This window comes from Vicugna pacos, unplaced genomic scaffold, assembly GCF_048564905.1.
Source record: "Vicugna pacos unplaced genomic scaffold, VicPac4 scaffold_20, whole genome shotgun sequence".
Classification (NCBI taxonomy): domain Eukaryota; kingdom Metazoa; phylum Chordata; class Mammalia; order Artiodactyla; family Camelidae; genus Vicugna; species Vicugna pacos.
Genome location: NW_027328741.1, coordinates 82,502,088 through 82,521,631, shown reverse-complemented (window position 1 = coordinate 82,521,631; position 19,544 = coordinate 82,502,088). Strand labels below are relative to the sequence as shown.

At 40.4% G+C, this 19,544-nt stretch overlaps 1 pseudogene; it reads right to left on the bottom strand.

Annotated features, from left to right (window-relative positions):
- LOC140693695 (DNA primase large subunit-like) overlaps window positions 1–4,403 on the bottom strand; it is a 96,045-nt pseudogene extending 91,642 nt beyond the window's left edge.
- Between the last annotated feature and the right edge of the window lie 15,141 nt (window positions 4,404–19,544).

Sequence of the window (19,544 nt, the reverse complement as noted above, 5' to 3'; positions counted from 1 at the left end):
ACTTCGTACAATGGGAAGTGTCAAACATCACCTGCCACCCTGTATACAGATGTCTTTGACACGGTAATAAAATGAGAAACCATTTGGTTTAATAACAACAACAAAAAAAGCAACATCAGTTGGTGCATATCACATGTAGCGTCTATCCCTGGTTGCCTAGCAACCAGCCACGAGTGACCTGCACAGAGAGTGAAAGCCCTGAGCGAGTGCACAGTTTGTGCAAGCTCCAAGGACTCAAAAACATGTCGGTAGTTCATCTAAATTCTCGTTGACAATTACCACACTGTGGAGGTGGAGGAAGGAGAATCCATCACTATCACCCAGAACCAAACGTGGACTAAGGGTGAGGGTCAGCCCTTTAGGTTTACATCTTGTGAATCAGTGGTTTTATAGGGAAAAGAATTGTCATGATACGATTTATAAATTACAGAAACTTCATGCAGAAAAAAAAACCTCAAAATATCATGGGTATAAAACACCACTTCACTCAGCAAAACACATAATGCATACCTCTCATGAAGGTGACTCTGTAAGCTCTCAAGCAGAATTAAGGAAACCAGCGAGGGCAGTATCACCGGCTCTGTAATATGGTGGGGGAGGTACGTGGTGTTACAGGAGCACATGCACAAAACAGGAGGCTGAGATGGGTAGGGGCCGCAGAGAACTAAGGGGTCAGGTAAGGCAGATCAGAGGAGGCAGAAGACTCAGTTCTGAAGAACAAGCCACATTCGGTCAAGTGACAGAAGTGGAGGCGGGGAGAGGAGCAGGCTGGGTGGGAGGGAAGCACCGGCAAGGGCAGAGGCACAGAGCGTGCTGGCCAGGAGGATGTCCAGGCAAGCGCCGCCAGGGCGCAGGCAGGCCAGGCTCCTTCCTGCCAGAAGGACCTCACGTGCCAGGCTACGGGCTTCTTCCTTGAGCCCAGGTGAAACTGGGGAAGGCAGAGTGGTTTTAAACTGAGGAATAAGAGAATCGCTCCAGCAGGGAGTGAGAAATTTCAGAGAGGGCAAGTCAGGCACAGGTAAGAGGCTGCTGGAGAGAGAGTCTCAGGTCAGTTATAGGACTCATGAATACGAAGCTCTCAGAAATTCAACAAGTAGGTTGAGTATTTATGTTAACTCAGTCCCTCAGGAAGTGTTAATCTGGACCCCGCCTCCTACCCAACAAAACAAGGCCAGGAGGGGTTGAGGGGGGAATACCCCTCTGGGAAGGAAAGGAGGGGTACAGGAGAGGAGGAGGAGAAGAGGGAGCAGGGAGGCGGGGAACGAAGGCCACTAGAGGATGTGAGAAATTCAGGTCTCCCCTGACTTCCAAATGAGAAGTAGTATTCAGAGTTTTAAAAGAATAAAAAGAAACCATAAAGGAAAACAGTAATGGTGCTTGGCTACATAAAACTTGAAAATGGAGGTATGCTGGATGATGCAGCATTATCAAAAACCTTTCAGGAAAGAAAAATCTATCAAATACAACCAAGAGTTACTATCCTTTATGTCTAAAGTATACACGATCAAATAAAATCAAGAGATGCTGTCAGTAAATGGACAACAATACAGATAGCTAATCCCATCACAAAATAAGAATGGATAATAAGGTGTTTTCAAATCATTCTTAATAATAATCAGTGCAATGTACATGGCACCAACAATATCTCTATGATAAACCTATCAAATCAGCAACGTTCTGGCTGCCCCGTCTTGTTCATGGTACAGTAACATGGGGGATCTGGTACAATATGAAAGTATGAGTAGAGTAACATTTTTGGAAAAAAAATATTTAAATCTTTAAAAATGGTTCATATGCTTTGACAAAGTGATTCCATTTCTGAAAACCTCTGCTAAGGAAATGATAAAAAATACAGCATTTTTCACACTAGTGAAAAGAATAAGAAATGGTCTAGATGCTCCCCAAAGGGAGATAAATGCACCACAGGATAGTCATATAAGAAAATATCATATTAAGAAAACATCTTATAAGAAAATACCATGTAGTCACTAAAAATCATGTTTTTAGAGAGATTTTTATAACAGAAGTCTTATAATGTTTATTTTGAAATAACAGATAGCCAACTATGTAAAAGTATAATTTCAACACTGAGTTTTAGAACAGCACATAGGAAAGAAGTATTTCTGAGTAGGATGAAAGGTTTTCCATCTCCCTTTCCTGTATTTTCTAAGTTTGCTTTTTTAAATAATAAGGATATATTATTTTTGTATTTAGAAAACAAATATAACTTATTTCTACTACCACCAATAAAATACGTGCGGGTTCCCAAAGTTGGCCTTAGCCTCGTGGTTAAGTAAATAGGTCATTCCTTCGAGATCTTTCTGTGTTCAGCCATTGCTCCTCATTTTAACTTCAGCTTATCAACCAGCGCTACACACTTTTATTGAATTGAAAGAGCTTTCTGTAGTACCATAAAGTCAAGAGTAACAAGCGTATCGCACTAAGAACTCAAACTGAAATCACAGAATTAAAGCAAAGAAAAACTCTGTAAAGTTTTTAGAAATTGGAGGAGTTTTAATAAGCACATCAGTCTACCTGAACCACTTTAATGCAGGGGGGTTTACCAGCATGACGGGGCTGAGCCTTGGTTTTACCTGAGGTGGTTGAGCAGCAGCTGGAGTCTCTCATCTGACTGCACAGCAGGCAAGGACTTGGCTGTTAACTGAAAGCAGAGAGGGGGGTTAGGAAGAACAGCCAAGGTCAAATCCTGAGCACGTGTGAATACTACATAAAATGGGGACGGGGCGAGCAGGAGGGGAGGGCGTGCCTGAAATGGAAGGATGCTGTTTTCCTTTTTTTTTTTTAATCTAAGACAAGGTTTGTAAAGCATGCCACTAAGTTTAGAGGGAAAAGGATGAAAAACAAATAAATAAGGGGGGAGTATCCACGTGAGCTCATGAAAAAGCTTCTAGTCACGAAAATAATTATCTTTGCAAATAAAGATTGAAAAACTTCTAAGTTTATAGCAACCAATCTTGTAGCACTGAATCCAGGGGTGACGAAGAAACTGGGGAGAGAGACTTTCATTTATCATGAAATTACTGTGAAAATGGCATAAGTGTATACACACACACACACATACACACACAGACGTGTGTTCCCTCATTTTGACAACCAAGTTACCATAAGAAACCAAGCATATCTTATAAACACACCAAGGCAACTCAAAGTATTTAATATTCAAATACGACCCCCAACTAGTCTAGGAAACAAAATGTTAGACCAGGGCCTTATTCCTAAATACTGTGGGTCAGGTTGACAGTATATCGGAGAAATGCCAGCCTCTGATACACTTTACTGCAATAATATCAATTATACATCTATGTAGCTCTGTATTTCTCTTTTCCTGAGAAAGCTCTCTTACACTATAAGAATTTGAACCAAAGAAATTAAAAACATTCATTCCAAGTAATTAGACAGTTTGAAGTAACCTAAATAAAACACCAAAAGTTAATGATAGATTTCTTCTAGTTTCAATTGTGTCAAATATATGGTTCTTATATTCTGCTAGTAAATCATCTGACAATTCACAAAAGAGAAACTCCTCAAGACAAAAAGCAAACTGAAGGATATCCTTTGCTTTTGTATAGGGTATCCTGTCTCTTTAATTATCCTGTCAATTAAAAGTAATTCATCAATTAACTCATCAAACCTAAGTTTCAACATCATGCAAATAAAGCTATCACTTTTTTTATTGAATTAGTCAGTTTACAATATTGTGCCAAGCTATCACTTTTAAAGCATCTAATAAAAGTAATATTTATGAAAAAACGTGGACCAAAATGCCAAATATTAAGTCATTTTTATTAAATCATATCAAATAATAATGGAGAAACATTCTCAATTTTGTGAGTCAAAACATATGAACAGTTATTAACTTAAAGTACAATAAAGTGAGACAGTCTGCTGCAAATTTAGCTCAAAAGATTCTCAGTATCCCTAAGAAACGTTGTTTAGTATTTCATGACATATAAAATGTCATCAAGATTTTATAAACAAATTACTATAATAAACCCCATATCTGCTAATTCAAATCCCTTTACAAAATTTCATTTTCATTGTTCAACAGATTTCATAGCTCAGAACCAAAGCTATGCTCTAAAAAATTAAAATCATTTATCTAGATATTTCAAACGTCAATTTTCTGAAAACAGATGGAGCAAAAAAACTAGGCTTTTTCTGCTGCATCTGTCAATCTGTATGGCATGATTTGTCATCAACCCATGTTTTCAAAATGAAAGCAAGCCAACAAAAACACCTCGGTGACAGCAAAATATTTCTCAACGTCTCTTCATCCCACACAGGAAATCCTCAACTACACCCCCTTCTCAAACCCAGCCCTCATTCCCTTCATCCTGAACTGCAAACACAGCATCTCTGGTCACTGTACTGTCCACCTCCATTCCTGCCTCTTCCCTAATTATTCTCTAAACCAAGACCAGAGTCAGATTTTAAGGATAAAAGTTACCCACTCCCCTAGTTAAAGCCACTTAAGATTCTCTCAGGCTAACGTTATCCCACCAACCCTTTCATCTAACAGCTTCTTAAAATCCTCCTCTTGGAAAGAAAAATACCATATGAGATCACTCATGTGTGGAAAGAAAGAAAAAGAAGAAAAGAAAGGAGGGAGGGAGGGAAGGCAGGAAAGAAGGGAGGAAGGAAGGAAGGGAGGAAGGAAGAAAAAAGAGGACACTAATGAACTCATCTACGAAACAAAACAGACTCACTAACATAGTGAACAATCTTACGGTTACAAGGTGAAAGGGGGTGGGAAGGGATAAACTTGGGAGTTTGAAGACTTGCAATGTTAATCATTATATATAATAACAGATTTAAAATTTTTTCTGGATAGCACAGGGAACTACATTCAATATCTTGTAGTAACCTACAATAAAAAAGAAGATGAAAATGAATATATGTATTTATATGTGTGACTAAACATGATGCTGTACACCAGAAATTGACACTGTAACTGACTATACTTCAATTTAAAAAAAAAAAAACAACACTTCTCTTGGACCAGGGTGCTGGAACCCAGCACAGGATAACTGAAGAGGCAGCTGGGCCAACCCCACCAGACACACAGGAGCAGATCAGGGCTTTAGTTCCCGGTACACCTACACTCAACGATTTGATTCTGTCCCCACCCCTCCCCACCCCGATGACTTCTTTTCAAGTTTGAGTAACTGAGAAGAATAATTCCTAAAACAACAGTCAAGGTTCTGAGTATAATTATTTCGAGGAAGATTTGGAGTTTTCCAAAGGTTCTGCTTTCAACTTGTAAAACAAATAGCATTTTCAAAAAGAGCACATGTCTCTTCACAGCAAAGGGGATGAGGCAACCGAGCCACTTCAAAGTTCTGCAAAGTGGCAAAGCCATCTGCTAACCTTTTGCTGACAGAATGCAAACTTCACTTTAGGGACTGCTGGCTCCATCATTTCTTCTGGAATTTTCTCTGAGCCCAGGGAGCTAGTACTACATCCACCGGACTAGGAGGGGCACTGCATTCCTTAACATTCCCAACATAACAGATGTTTAATAAAAATTTACTGAATGTGCAACAAATCTAAAAACTCGCAACTGCATAATTCCATTAACTGATGAAAACAAAAGCATACGTACAGCTACATTTCATCGTTAAAGCTTTTCAGATTTCTGCTTTGAGTAAAACTGAATCTAAATCAAAACTAATAAGTCACAACTGTCAGTCTTCCAAGAAGGCAATATACAATCATAGCAAATGTTCAGCATTAAAGACTTTCCTCTACAACCTGAAATGAGTGTTTGTCTAGTTTAAATAGACTTTGATTTCCAAATATGTCATAGTTGTTTGTTTTGCTAAAAAGTACAACACTGTCCTTGACACATAAATCAACAAATATGAAAGAGAAAGAAGATCTATCATATGTCACATCTGCAAAGACTTCAGTGGGGTGTCTGAGTTAGGGCTGCTTCATGGAAACCATTATGAAAGTTGGCCTGGCACACACCTTACTTCTCATTGCTGAGAGGTCAGAGGTAACCTCTTTTTCTGGGGCGAGATAAATAAAAGAAAATAAATAAAAACATAATTATTTATTTTTAACACAGGCACTGGGGATTGAACCCAGGACCTCGTGCATGCTAAGCACACACTTTACCACTGAGCTATACCTCTCTTGCGCCAAAGGTGACCTGTTAAGATCTCTTTTCATTATTAAGAATTTATTTAGCACACTGAATTAAACAATGCAAGGTTTGTGCCATTTTTAGGCAAATATTACAGACCACTGATTCTTAAATAAATCTCATTTCAAAGATTACTATCATTGAGTAAATCTTGCATTTTGCCACACATTTGGGTACAAAAATTAATACTGCACTTTGCCGACTAGTAATTCTCCTTTTAATGACAATAAACACCACATAGATTCAAAGGCATAAGAGAGATGACAGCAAGTCTGGAGGTGTCAGGTCCAACTTGTCACTCTGCCCGAAGGAAAGCAGCCTCCAGGCCTAAGCACTAGGGGTTGGCATCCCAAGAGCCCGCGTGAGCCGCTGAGGTCAGGACCCGGGACAGCGCGCCTGCCCCGCCGCCCCACACTGTGCGTGTGAGCCGCCTAGAGGCTCAGCTCAGGCGTGAAAATTCCCAAATTTTGCACTGAAGCTTCCTTTATATCGTTTGTGATTTGGCTCAAATGTAACCCCCTCCCAGAGGCCTTCTCTAACCACCCCTGGCAGAGCAGCCCCTCCCCACAGGTATCTCTCAACATTCATCACTTTCTAAAGTCATATTAAGTAACTGGTTTGCTCACTTGTGTTCTGTCTTTCTCTCCCCATGAAAATGTAAGTTCCATCAGGGCAGGAACTTTTTCTGCTGTGCCCACCACCTTCCCCCTACTGCTTAGAACAGCATGTGGTAGGTCATGCAGCAGGCACTCAATAAATACTGCAGAGGAAATGAAAGCTTCCCCTCTCTCAATACTTCCAATAGCAGCATGGGTTTAGAAGAGTCTGCCTGAGATACTGGCCCTTTTGGTCTTGCATCCCTCAAGTTTACATGTGTAACTGTGACCTATCAATGAGGCCACATGCATCTTTCCACTTCTAACTGAATTGAGTATCTCAAGTCCTCCCTTTAAAGGGGGGCAAATGCCCCACCCCTCAACAGAGTGGAAACTGTGGTCTCTAGTTAAAGGAAACAAGTAGCCCAAAACTAACGGAGCAAAACTCAAGCAGCCAATGCACTCTACCAGGCACTGCCCAAAAGCAATCATGTCATAGTTCCCTCCTTCTACTCTATGTCTTTTGGGGTTTTTTTGTGGGGTTTCTTTTCATTAACTAATAGCTACAAATAAAGCAGAAATATCAACTAAATATTTTTCCAATATCACTAAAAATTTAAAACATACATCAAAGTTCAAAGTCTTTACAGTGAACACTGACCAAAAAAATTTTCCCTGAGGGGGAGAGTATATAAAGCTCAGTGGTAGAGTGTGTGCTTAGCATGCACAGGGTCCTGGGTTCAATTTCCAGTAGCTCCATTAAAAAAATAAATGAACCTAATCATCACCCCCCAAAATAAACAAATAAAAATAATAATTTTAAAAGTTTATTAAAAAAAATTTACTGACAAGGAACAGACGTTGTAAACGTGACTCCACTCCAACAAGACTCACTGAGATGTAGAGAAACATCCTGTGTCGTGTACATAATGATGCTGAAATTAACACACTATGGTAAATACCTTTCGAGATATTTTTGCTTACTCCCTATACTATGGGTTGCAGTTTCTGGTAGGTAAGTTATTTTGAAAAGGAGTCCAAAATATTTATCTCAGAATACTCCTACCCTAAAAGGATCTATAGTTGCAAAAACAGTGAAATCCAAACAGCAATTAGAAGATGAATCTCCTCCAGGATGGGAAAGCCTGGTGAAAGAGCAGGCTGAATTCTCACATCTTTTCAAGAGTAAGGCATACACCATAAAGTTTAACCTTCTATAAACTTTTAACCTAACTATATAAAAATAGATTAAAAAACAAATTTTTTCTGTATAGCACAGGAAAGTATATGCAGTATCTTGTAGTAACCTTTAATGAAAAAGAATATGAAAACGAACTTATGCATGTATGTGCGTGAGTGGGACATGATGCTGTACAGCAGAAACTGACACACTGTAACCGACTATACTTCAATTCAAAAAAAAGAGGAAGACAAACATGGAAAACAAATTCTCAGACGTCCCATTTAAACTAGACTGGCATGGAGAAAATAATTTTTAGAATCAAGTTCCTGGAGGTGAGTACATGGGGGTATGTGGTATTACCTCGTGTATATTTGTGTCTGAAGTAGTTCAGGGGAGGAGGTGAGGGGGGCTGATGGATTTTCGACAGTGAGAGGAGTGTTGGAGGAGGATGACCCAGGGATCCAAGGGGCAGAACAAGGCAGCAGCAACAGAAAGGAAGACGTGAAGTGGGAAATAAGAAGGTGGTACCCTCTACATAACTTCATGCCTAAAACAGAAGGAGAAGCTACAGAGGACATCCGGGTGAGTAGATTGTTTCAGTAACTGCAATACAGTGGTGACAGGAAGAGGAGGCTGGGGAGAGGAAAGAAAATGACTAGTTCCAGGCATGCTGACTTTGAGGTGCTTTTGAATAACCAAGATGGAACTGAAGATACCTGGATCTCAAGCCTGGGGGAGGGTATGGAGCTAAATGAAGGTTTAGATTCAGGCATTATCAGTAGGTAAGCAGCAAGGAAGCCATGGACCACCTGGGGGGTCTTAGGGATCATGTGTAAAGCAGGGATGTCCGCTTGCCATGCACTGGCAGTGGTTTGTCAGAGCATGTGTTCAAGGCCCACCCTGGAGAGAGGACTGATTACAACCTCCGCTCTGGATTCGGACGGGAAATCAGAGACACCCGCCAAGTCTGTGCTCCCCCAGCGGAAGCGAGAGAATAGACGTCCTACAGTAATGATTTTATGCAATTACAGATTTGTGAGAGAGACAGAGACAGAGACAAGAGAAGGATGAGGAAGAGAGATTTAACCTGCATTTAACTCTTTCGTTGCACACAGGGAACACCTCTAAAAGGCATGTTCCCCGGGTGAAAGCACTCGGCCGCCAGCAGTGAGGCTGATTGTTGCTCTGCAAATCCCAGAGCAGACTGCTGCCGGTCAGTTACTCCTGAGAATAATTTCGGAAAAGGGCCTAGGGAAAGAAAAAAAGTTCATGGTTTCCTTATTCAGAGGATGGGCACGAAGGGAGGGAATGAGCAGAGACAAGGAGTTAAACTCTGTAAGTGAGCACAGAACGTGGTTTTTCAAGACTCAACACTCATCTGGAAAACAAAGGTGACAATCAGTTGAAAATGAAGAGCAAGGGGGTGGCTTTACTTTAAAATAATAAATCCCTTCTCTCTGAACTACTCACCCAACACTGGCTAAATTAAAACACATAAAAATGACAGGAAAACAATGCTCACTTGGAAAATACTGCTCAATTTTGTTCTCCGGTGGTTTGGCCCTCTACCACTCACCCCAGCTTCCTTACAAACTCCAGAGGAATGACAATGTGCAGTAATATCCAAGCTGTACCTTAAAAGAAATCCAAGCTAGGTTATTAGCACACGGTAGAACTTTCCTCCATACAACCTTGTTCTACACGGAGAAGCAGACTAAGCACCCTTCCAGGGGTGTGAGGGTGGCGGCATCGAGTGATTTACAAATAACCAAAATACCAAAGGCAGGTAGTCTTTGTCCAGGCTTGGGTTTTTTGTTTTTGTTTTGTTTTGTTTTGTTTTTGCAAAGAATTTTTTTTTAGTGTAGTTTTACGTTCACAGCAAAATTGAGAGGAAGGCACATGATTTCCCATACACACCCTGCCCCACACATGCATAGCCTGCCCTGTTACCCCCATGAAAGTGGTACATTTATTACAACTGATGAACCTCCACTGACACATCATTATCACCACCGTCCAGAGTTTACAATAAGGTTTCACAGGATTCACTTTTGCTACTGTACATTAATTCTGTGGGTTTAGACAAATATTTAATGACACTTACCCACCACTGCAGTGTCATACAGAATAGTCTCACTGCCCTAAAACCCCTCTGAGCTCCACTCAGTCAACCTTTCCTCCCCTCTAATTCCTGGTAACCAGTATCTTTTCACTGTCTCCATAGTTTTGCCTTTTCCAGAATGTCATGTAGTTGGAATCGCACAGTATGTAGCCTTTTTAGATTGACTTCTTTGGCTCAGTGTCTTTCTGTGGCTCAATAGCTCATTTCCTTTTAGAACTTTGTCATCTGGATGGACCATGCTTTATTTTTCTGCTCACCAAGTGAGGGGCATCTTGGTTGCTTCCAAATTTTTGGCAATTATGAATAAAGCTGCTGCAAACATCTGTGTGTAGGCTTTTGTACAGATGCCACATTTCGAATAAGTGTTTTGGCTTTTTTTTTAATGAAAAACAAATGGAGAACGCTTTTCTAAAATGTCTTTACATTCTCCACACTTCACATAAGAGCTGAGATGGCTCCTACTTGCACTTCATGTCTCCCCAGGAATGGCAACTCAACACCCAGCAACCCTTTTCTACAGAACTGAAGACACATGGACTGTGCTAGTGTGTGTATTCTAAGAGACACGCAATTCATAGGTTGAGAAAATCATCTGTGAAACTGAAAGGCAACAATTTAAACAGAGACCTCATAGTAACAAAAAGAAACATCTCTAGAGAGAACAGGTTGTTCAACAGAACTATCTCCTTATTCCTGAGACCAAAGCAGATGTCAAGTAAAATGAACTTTTTTACAGGCAGCTGCACTTTTAACTTCATTGACTTTAACAACAGAAAATCCTGAGTCATTTTGAATACATTTTCTCATCATAGCAACGAATCCCAGTTGCAACCCCAGGCTGTGAGGATCCACATTATATTCCTCCAGGTCCTGGAACCCAACTTGTCCCCGGGGTTCCTGCACCCCTGGGCCAGCTGAGATGCTCATCCCCAGTCCACGGCCTCGAGCTCGGATGCCCACAGTCCTTCCTGATTTTCCTTGGGTTCATACACATCATCTTCATCTCACTTGAACTTCACCCCAGAAGAGGTTTCATCGGTACGATGTTTCAGCACATGGAAATTTCTCTATCAGCTGGCCGCAAACACGACTTTCAATACAGAGGCTCTAAAAACCAACCAACCACATTGACAAGCAAAATGCATAGATTCCATCTGAGATCTAAACATGCCCAAGTAGTTTAATTTCCAAAGAATATTAAACAGTGCGGCGTTAACCAGATATTTTCAGTTCAGGGGTCTGGATGACATGAAGAAATGAGAGTAAATCCGGGAATAGTGCAAGCAGATATCCCAGTGCTGAATTTTGATCATGAAACCTATGGTGTGAAAAGCAGCTTGTAATGCAAAGGCTAACCAAAGCAGCTTCCTGATTCTACATCATTTAAACATGGAACACAATTGCTCGAGCAAGAAAAAGAGGTGTTCTGAGACACGTGGTGATAAATGTGCACGGATCGCTGAATTTTCTCCCTTCAAGTAAAACACCCATAAAATCATTTTACTTCTAGAATATCTGATAATTTGAGAACCCAATTTTCAAGTTACTACAGAAAAGAGTTTCACAGTGAGACTTCTCACCAGTGAAACAGAGATCTGGCAAGTGTAATTCAACATATATTGTTTTTCCCATTGGCACCCAAGAGACTGAATTGTCACCTTTTTGTTTGTCCCCTTAGTTTTGCTTGTTTGGTTTTTGGGGGTGTAAGTAATTAGGTTTATTTATTTATTTTTAGAGGAGGTGCTGGGGATTGAACCCAGGACCTTGTGCATGCTAAGTATACGCTCTACCACTTGAGCTGTACCCTCCCCTGTCCTCTTAAAGGACTGCTCTGGAGGAGCAGGAATGAGAGTGGCAGGGACACAGCCAGCATTCCTCATGGTTTTACTACACGCAGAAAGTCCCACTAGGAGTTCTACACAGACTCCAGTCTGCACAATATACTCTAAAAGTGAGATTACCCACAAGGAACCCCGGGGTTTCACAGCCTTCAGCCCAAGGCACCAGTGAACAGGTGACCTTTATGCCCTAAACTTTTAGTCTCGTGTACTTATCTTAAACATGTAGCCAAAACTTGCATTTTGATTCTAGAACATGTCCTTCTTGGGTTTACTATAAAAATAATGTCTAATTATTTTACCATTAAGTAAAACACTATTATACCACTGTTCTGCTATGTACACTTTGCATATTCCCTGGTACATTGAGTCCCTTATATCTGGCCATCTTGCAGCTTTAGGAAAACACATGCCAGCACTTCCACCCCTTACAGCCCCCTGGAAGCATCTCCGGTGGTACATCTGGGAATGGGGGGCTGGCTGAGGTGACACTGGCTCCTGCTACATTTCACTGGCCACGTCCCATGTCATTTCATACACCTATCACAATTACAGAGAGCCAGACTGACATCTGTTTTAGCCACATATCTTTATATGCAAAGACTCTAAACATCATTTAAATTCCTAGGTTTCTCATTCATTTCATAAACTTATGAGGCCATAACTGAAGTTCTAATATTCCTCCTTCATTATTATCATATTTTGTTCACCATTTTTGTCTCCCAAAGCACCTCTACCATCTTTACCGAAATTTACACTGGTCAATTTCTTATTTAATGTAAGAAATATACGTCTCTGGGTTTTACAGAATAAAACTATTCCTTTACTGCTTGTTGTAAGCATGACTCTTCAATAGAACCTTATTATGTGGAAGCTTCTCATAAAGTTTCCTACATATGCACATAAATTCTACTCTACTCACTGGAGCTGCCAGATGTGTCTATGGGCTTCTAGAAAATGCTTAAGTCTGCCCAGACAGAAGAGTGACCTTCCCAAGCCATGTGCTTTATCTTCTTTAAATAGTCGAGTCCACCATTCTTTAACTTCCCACTGAGTCTACTTCCTGTTATAAATGTCAGACATAAGCTGCCTGTTAAATTGGTGATCTTACCTCTTTCCTAAATACTACCAAATGGTGTACCACTTCTAATGCAGTAATCACCAAATTAAACAACCTGTCCTGCACTTACAAGCTCAAGTTAATTTATTAAATAATCTGAAATTAATGTCAAAGGATCCACAGTTATATTTAACTACCAAAGTGAAGAGATACGCAAAACATAGGTACTTTTATCTTTATACAAGGACTCTTTACCCCTTGATCTGGTCTTAACGGACGCACGCAAGTGGAGACAGAGCCAGCAGGACTGGAGTGAAGGGGTGGACAAGGACTGTGACTGGAGCCGCAGTGACAGTGCTGCACTGGGTGATGGAACACGGTCCTTGGGGAGGCACCTGAAGACTTGGAGGACCTGAGGTGATCAAAAACAACCCCATTTCCCTCCACAGCTTAACGTTAAATCACTGATCCAAACGTCTCATTCCGCAATGGCAGCCCCAGATGGCTAACGACATCCTCTCGTGTTTGTGTTTCCAGATGCTGCAGGGAGCACTCGGTCTCTGAGTACTTCAGCCCTGCCTTGTGACTCAGCCTCCCTGCCGGCTCTGGGCTCCCTCGCTTCTTCCTGCAGAGACCTTGCTCTTGTAGCTGCAGCAAATGTTTGCAGTTGAGTGTAAAACAGCCCCACAGGCCTCTGTACCTCATTTGCAGCTTTTTCCTCTAACCTGAAATAATCAGATTTTGCACTATTTTTGGAGTCACTCAATTTAGGTGAAATTTAAGCTATCTGCTCCATTCATGAGAGAAATGAAATGGTTTTCCTTTAAAAATAAGTAAGACAAAAAGGACATAATTTCCAGAATATATAAGCAGCTCATAGAACTTAATAAGAAAAAAAAAATCCAATTCAAAAATGGGCAGAAGACCTAAACAAGCAATTCTCCAAGGAAGACATACAAGTGGCCAATAGGCACATGAAAAAATGCTCATATCACTAATTACCAGATAAGTGCAAATCAAAACTACAGTGAGGTATCACCTCACACCAGAATGGCCATCATTCAAAAGTCCACAAACGATAAATACTTGAAGGGCTGTGGAGAACAGGGAACCCTCCTACACTGCTGATGAGAATGTAGTTTCATGAAGCCATTATGGAAAACAGTGTGGAGATTCCTCAAAAGACTAGGAATAGACTTACCATATGACCCCGCAATCCCACTTCCGGGCATATATCTGGAGGGAAACTTAATTCAAAAAGACACCTGATAGACTGGGATTTCAAAATTGTAGAATAGATAAACAAGATTACACTGTATAGCACAGGGAAATATACACAAAATGTTATGATAAATCACAGAGAAAAAAATGTGATAATGAGTGTGTATATGTCCATGAATGACTGAAAAATTGTGCTGAACACTGGAATTTGACACAACATTGTAAAATGATTATAAATCAATAAAAATGTTACAAAAAAGACACCTGCACCCCAATGTTCATAGCAACACTATTTACAATAGCCATGCCATGGAAACAACCTAAATGTCCATCAACAAATGACTGGATAAAGATGTGGTATCTTTATACAATGGAATACTCTTCAGCCATAAAAACTAATAAAATAATGTCATTTGCAGCAACATGGATGGGCCTGGAGATTATCATCTATTCTAAGTAAAGAAAGCCAGAAAGAGAAAGAAAATATCATATGACATCATTTATATGAGAAATCTAAAAGACTCACAGATTCATAGACATAGAAGGAGACTCACAGACATAGAAAACGAACTTACGGCTATCAGAGGGGAAGAGGGTGGGAAGGGATAAATTGGGAGTTGGAGATTTGCAGACACTACTATATATAAAATAGGTGAAAAACAAGTTTATACTGTATAGCACAGGAAACTCTATTCAACATCTTGTAGTAACTTATGGTGAAAAAGAATATGAAAATGAATATATGTATGTTCACACATGACACCAGAAATTGATACAACATTGTAAACTGACTATACTTCAATAAAATATATAGATATATACCAAAAAAAGGACTATTATATAATTGTGTTCCTCTACTTAAGAAGTTCTATATTTAAGCCCTTCTGCAAGGAGTTTCTTAAAATATTTGACCAGCTATCAGTTATGCCCACAGAGGCATGTTTTGCCTACAACGACTAGAGCCTTGTGATTAACTGCAAAATTTCTGATTACTATATTTAAAACAAATCAGAACAGAAAAAAATACTTTCCATCACTAGGACATAAAAATCAATAACCACCATCAATTATGAAATGAAACAGAAGTATAATCTCTTTTTGTGATAAGGACACTTAAAGAATGCCAACTGGACTCTTCACCTCAATGCTCCAACATCAGAGAAGATGATTTTTAAACAAGCTTTAATTCATCATAAATTTGGAGACAAAACTCATTTAATACAAATGAAGAAGTATGACAGAAAATGAAATAGATGTGTGTGTGAAGTATTTCAACCAACACAGCAGAATTTCACAAATTCCCTTTCCTTTCTTCCTTTTTTGCACCCCAAATTAGGAATTATTGCAGGCAGCAACTTGGGTCCCTGATGTCTTCTCATTTCTAAACTCAGAGAAGTTTCAAATAGCAAGCAATCCCCTTAAAAACACCAAACCAAACCCCTGAATTTCATTTATTAATATAAAACTATAAAGCAGGTCGTAATTAATTTAGATCACCAGTAAATGAAAGTTGCATATAAAATTCCATTTTCCTAAGAAAGGTAAAAATTTTCTTATTCCTTATTTTGCCCCCGGTTATGACCTTCTTCTGTAAAGCCAGAGACAATAACTAGACTCTGTGGTAAAGAAGAGATGCTTGTCTGAAAACTGGAAGAATCCTGACCTGCTTGCTTAGCTGGAAGTTTTCAAAAAAAAAAATAATGTGGCTATTATAACAACTGCCTATGGTTCTGACAGCCCCAAAATTACGAGCTGGCACTTGAGTGACAGAATGGACCCTTGTTAATACCTTCCTGCAAGCTGCCTAGGGCATGGATTCCAGATCGCTGTGACATACTGTGACACAGGGCCCCTTAATCTGCCTCAAAGCACCAAGAAACGAAATTAAGATAGGGATAATGTAAGCATGTTTAAAGATACATTTCCTAAGAGTAATCATTTTAGCATATCACATTTGTAAAACATCCTTTGATATCAGAAGAGCTAGCTGAGACTTTTAAAAGACCTTGACATACATTTGACCGATAGCCTTCCAAAGACATTATTTCATACTTTCTGGCACAATCAGGCTGCAAGTGTTTGATGGATAACCAGACAAGCAGAGGACAAGTCTGAGCAATGGCCATCCTTTATATCTGACATCTGCATGTTTTACTACGTATCTCAGGAAAAGGGAAAGGGAACAAAAACCCATAGGCAATGGCGGTCCCAAAGACCTCACCACACACAGAAGGGCCTAGAGCAGCACTATTTTGAAGCAGCCAATCCTTAAGTAAAAATGCATTTTCCTACAATGAAAGAATCATCAACAGTTTTCAAACTGGTGCGATGGAGAGATTTGCATCTTACGTTTCTTAGTTCTAGTTCACTTTCTCCAATACAATGCGCAGCCACAAGACCCACCCCCCTGGCCAAAGCACAGCTCGCCAAATGCAAAGCTGGATTTGGTTCTATTCTATTTGTGCCTGACTCACATTCCCCCTCAGTTTGCTCATTTCACTCAAGTGCAAATGACTGGCAGCATGAACTGAAATCACTCCTGCCAACAAGATGCTTCAGCAGTGCTGACACACGAACCACCACACAGCTGATAAAATTTAAAAATCAACTAATGAAAAACACATATATTTGTCTTAACTCTCCACTGAGTTTAAATTTTTTTTAAGTGACGTTAACATTATGTAAAAGTACTCTGCAAACTTTTTTCATTAAAGACCCATTGTAAAAGCCCAGGCAACAGAGGAATTCAGGAAACTGGACACCTGTTTGCAATGGCAAACTGTGGCTTTCCAATATTCTAGCTGGGAGTCAAAGAAAGAGGTGTCGGCCCATGTGCAGGAGAGAGAGAGATGCTATTCACGAGGACAGGGCACAGCAAAGCAGGAAGGAAAGGTCAGGGTTCAGTTGTGTCATGTTAAGTTTGAACTGCCAGTTAAACACCCAGGGAGAACTATCTGGACCTTAGAAATAAAGCTGTAAAACCAGTCAGTCATTCTCAGATCTGTCCATCAATGTAAGCAGGGTGTTAAAGTCCTCTACTATTACTGTGTCATTGTCAGTTTCTCCTGTTACATCTGTTAATATTTGCCTCATAGATTGAGGTGCTCCTATTTTGGGTGCATATATATTTACAATTGCTGTATCTTGGATCAATCCCTCGATCATTATGTAGTGTCCATCTTTGTCTCTTCTAACAGATTCTTTATTTGAAAGTCTATTTTCTCTGATACAAGTATTGTTACTCCAGCTTTTTTTGACTTCCATTTGTATGGAGTATCTCTTTCCATCCCCTCAGTTTCAGTCTGTGTATGTCTCTACCTCTGAGGTGGGTCTCTTACAGACAGCACATACACATTCAGCCAAGTCTGTGTCTTCTGGTTGGAGCATTTAGTTCGTTTACACTTAAAGTAATTATCAATATGTATGTTCATACTGCCATTTTTTTAACTGTTTTGGATTTGTTTTTGTAGGTCCTCTTCCAACTTTTTTCTTTTGTTCTCTTCTCTTGTAATTTGGTGACTATCTTTAATGTTTTGTTTGGATTCCTTTTTCTCTTTTGTGTGTCCATCTATTATAGATTTTTGGTTTGCCTTGAGGTTTCTGTATGGCAGTCTATATACTCATGATTGTTTTAAGTTGCTGATCTCTTGATTTCAACTGCATTTTAAAAATTGTGTGTGCACTCTCCTCCCCTCATGATTACTGTTTTTGATCTCATATTTTACATCCAGTTGTTCTGTGTAGCCCTTAACTGTTTACGGTGGAAACAGATGATTCTACTACTTCTGTCTTTTAATCTCCCTTCTAGCTTTATGTGTGGATGTTTTCCTACCTTTACTGTATGTTTACCTTTCCTGGTGAGTTTTTCATTTTGTAATTTTCTTGTTTCTAGTTGTGGCCTTTCCTTTTCCACCCAGGGAAGTACCTTTAACATTCACTGTAAAGCTGGTTTGGTGATGCTGAATTCCTTTGGCTTTTGCTTGTCTGTAAAGCTTTTCATTTCTCCATCAAATCTGAGTAAGAGCCTCACTGGGTGGAGTAGTCTTGGTTGCAGGTTTTTCCCTTTCATCACTTTACATACATCATGCCACTCCCTCAAGGGCTGTGGAGTTCTTGCTGAAAAATCAGCTAATGGTCTTATGCGAGTTCCCTTGTGTGTTACTTGTTGTTTCTCCCTTGCTGCTTTTAGCATTCTCTCTTTATATTTAACTTTTGTCATTTTGATTACAGTGTGTCTTGGCATATTCCTCTTTGGGTTACTCTTGTATGAGGCACTCTGTGCTTCCTGGACTTGGGTGACTGTTTCCTTTCCCAGATTAGGGAAGTTTTCAGCTATCGCCTCTTCAAATATTTCCTCAGGTCCTTTTATCTCTCTTCTCCGCCACCTCTATAATGTGAATGTTAGTGCACTTAATGTTGTCCCAGAGTTCTCTCAGACTGTCCGCATTTCTTTTCATTCTTTTTTCTGTGCAGTGGCAGTGACTTCCACTACTCTGTCTCCCAGCTCACTGATCTACTATTGATTCTTTCCAGTGTATTTTTCATTTCAATTATTCTACATCTGTTTGGTTGTTCTTTATATTTTCTTTGTTAAAAAATTCTAACCTCTCGCTCTGTGTATCCTTTCCCCTCCCAAGTTCTTTGATCATCTTTGTAATCATTACTGTGAACTCTCTCTCGACTAGATAGACTAGTTTCATTTCACTTAGTTCTTGGGGAGTTTTATCTTACTCATTTGAAATGCATTCCTCTGCTGCCTCATTTTGTGTAAGCTGTTATTTGTATTTTTATGCATGTGATAGGGTAGTTATGTTTCCCAACCTCAGAGAAGTAGCCCTCTGTGGGTCTCGAGACATCCTGTGGGTCCTAGTGGTGCACGCCCCTTTTGTCACCCAGGCTATACGCCCTAGGGGTTCACCTCAAGAGGGCTGAGTGGGTCTGTCTGTTGTGGTGGGCTGACTGTGGGGGTGGTCTGGGAGGAATGGTACACCCTTAGTCTGGTTGGTTGCCAGGCACTGCCTTGTGTGGATGCTGCTGGCTGCTGTTTAGCAGGACCTGGTCACAAGGTGACTGGTTGCAGAATCCTAGGGGCCCCCAAGCTAGTGCTGGCTCCCTGGTGGGTTAAGTCAGGGTCTTGAAGACCCTGAGGCTGTTGCCCACTCACTAGCAGGTAAGCCAGATCCTGCGGTTAGTGACAGAATCCTGGCAGGCAGATCTGGTTCCTGGAGTCTGGCTGCAGGGCCTAGGGACCCCAGAGTTTGCTTTAGATCATTGGAGGAGGTGGGGGTCACTTCCTGAGGCCCTGGGTTGTGCTGAAGGCTGCATTGGTCTGCTCGTGGGCTGGGCCAGGCCCAG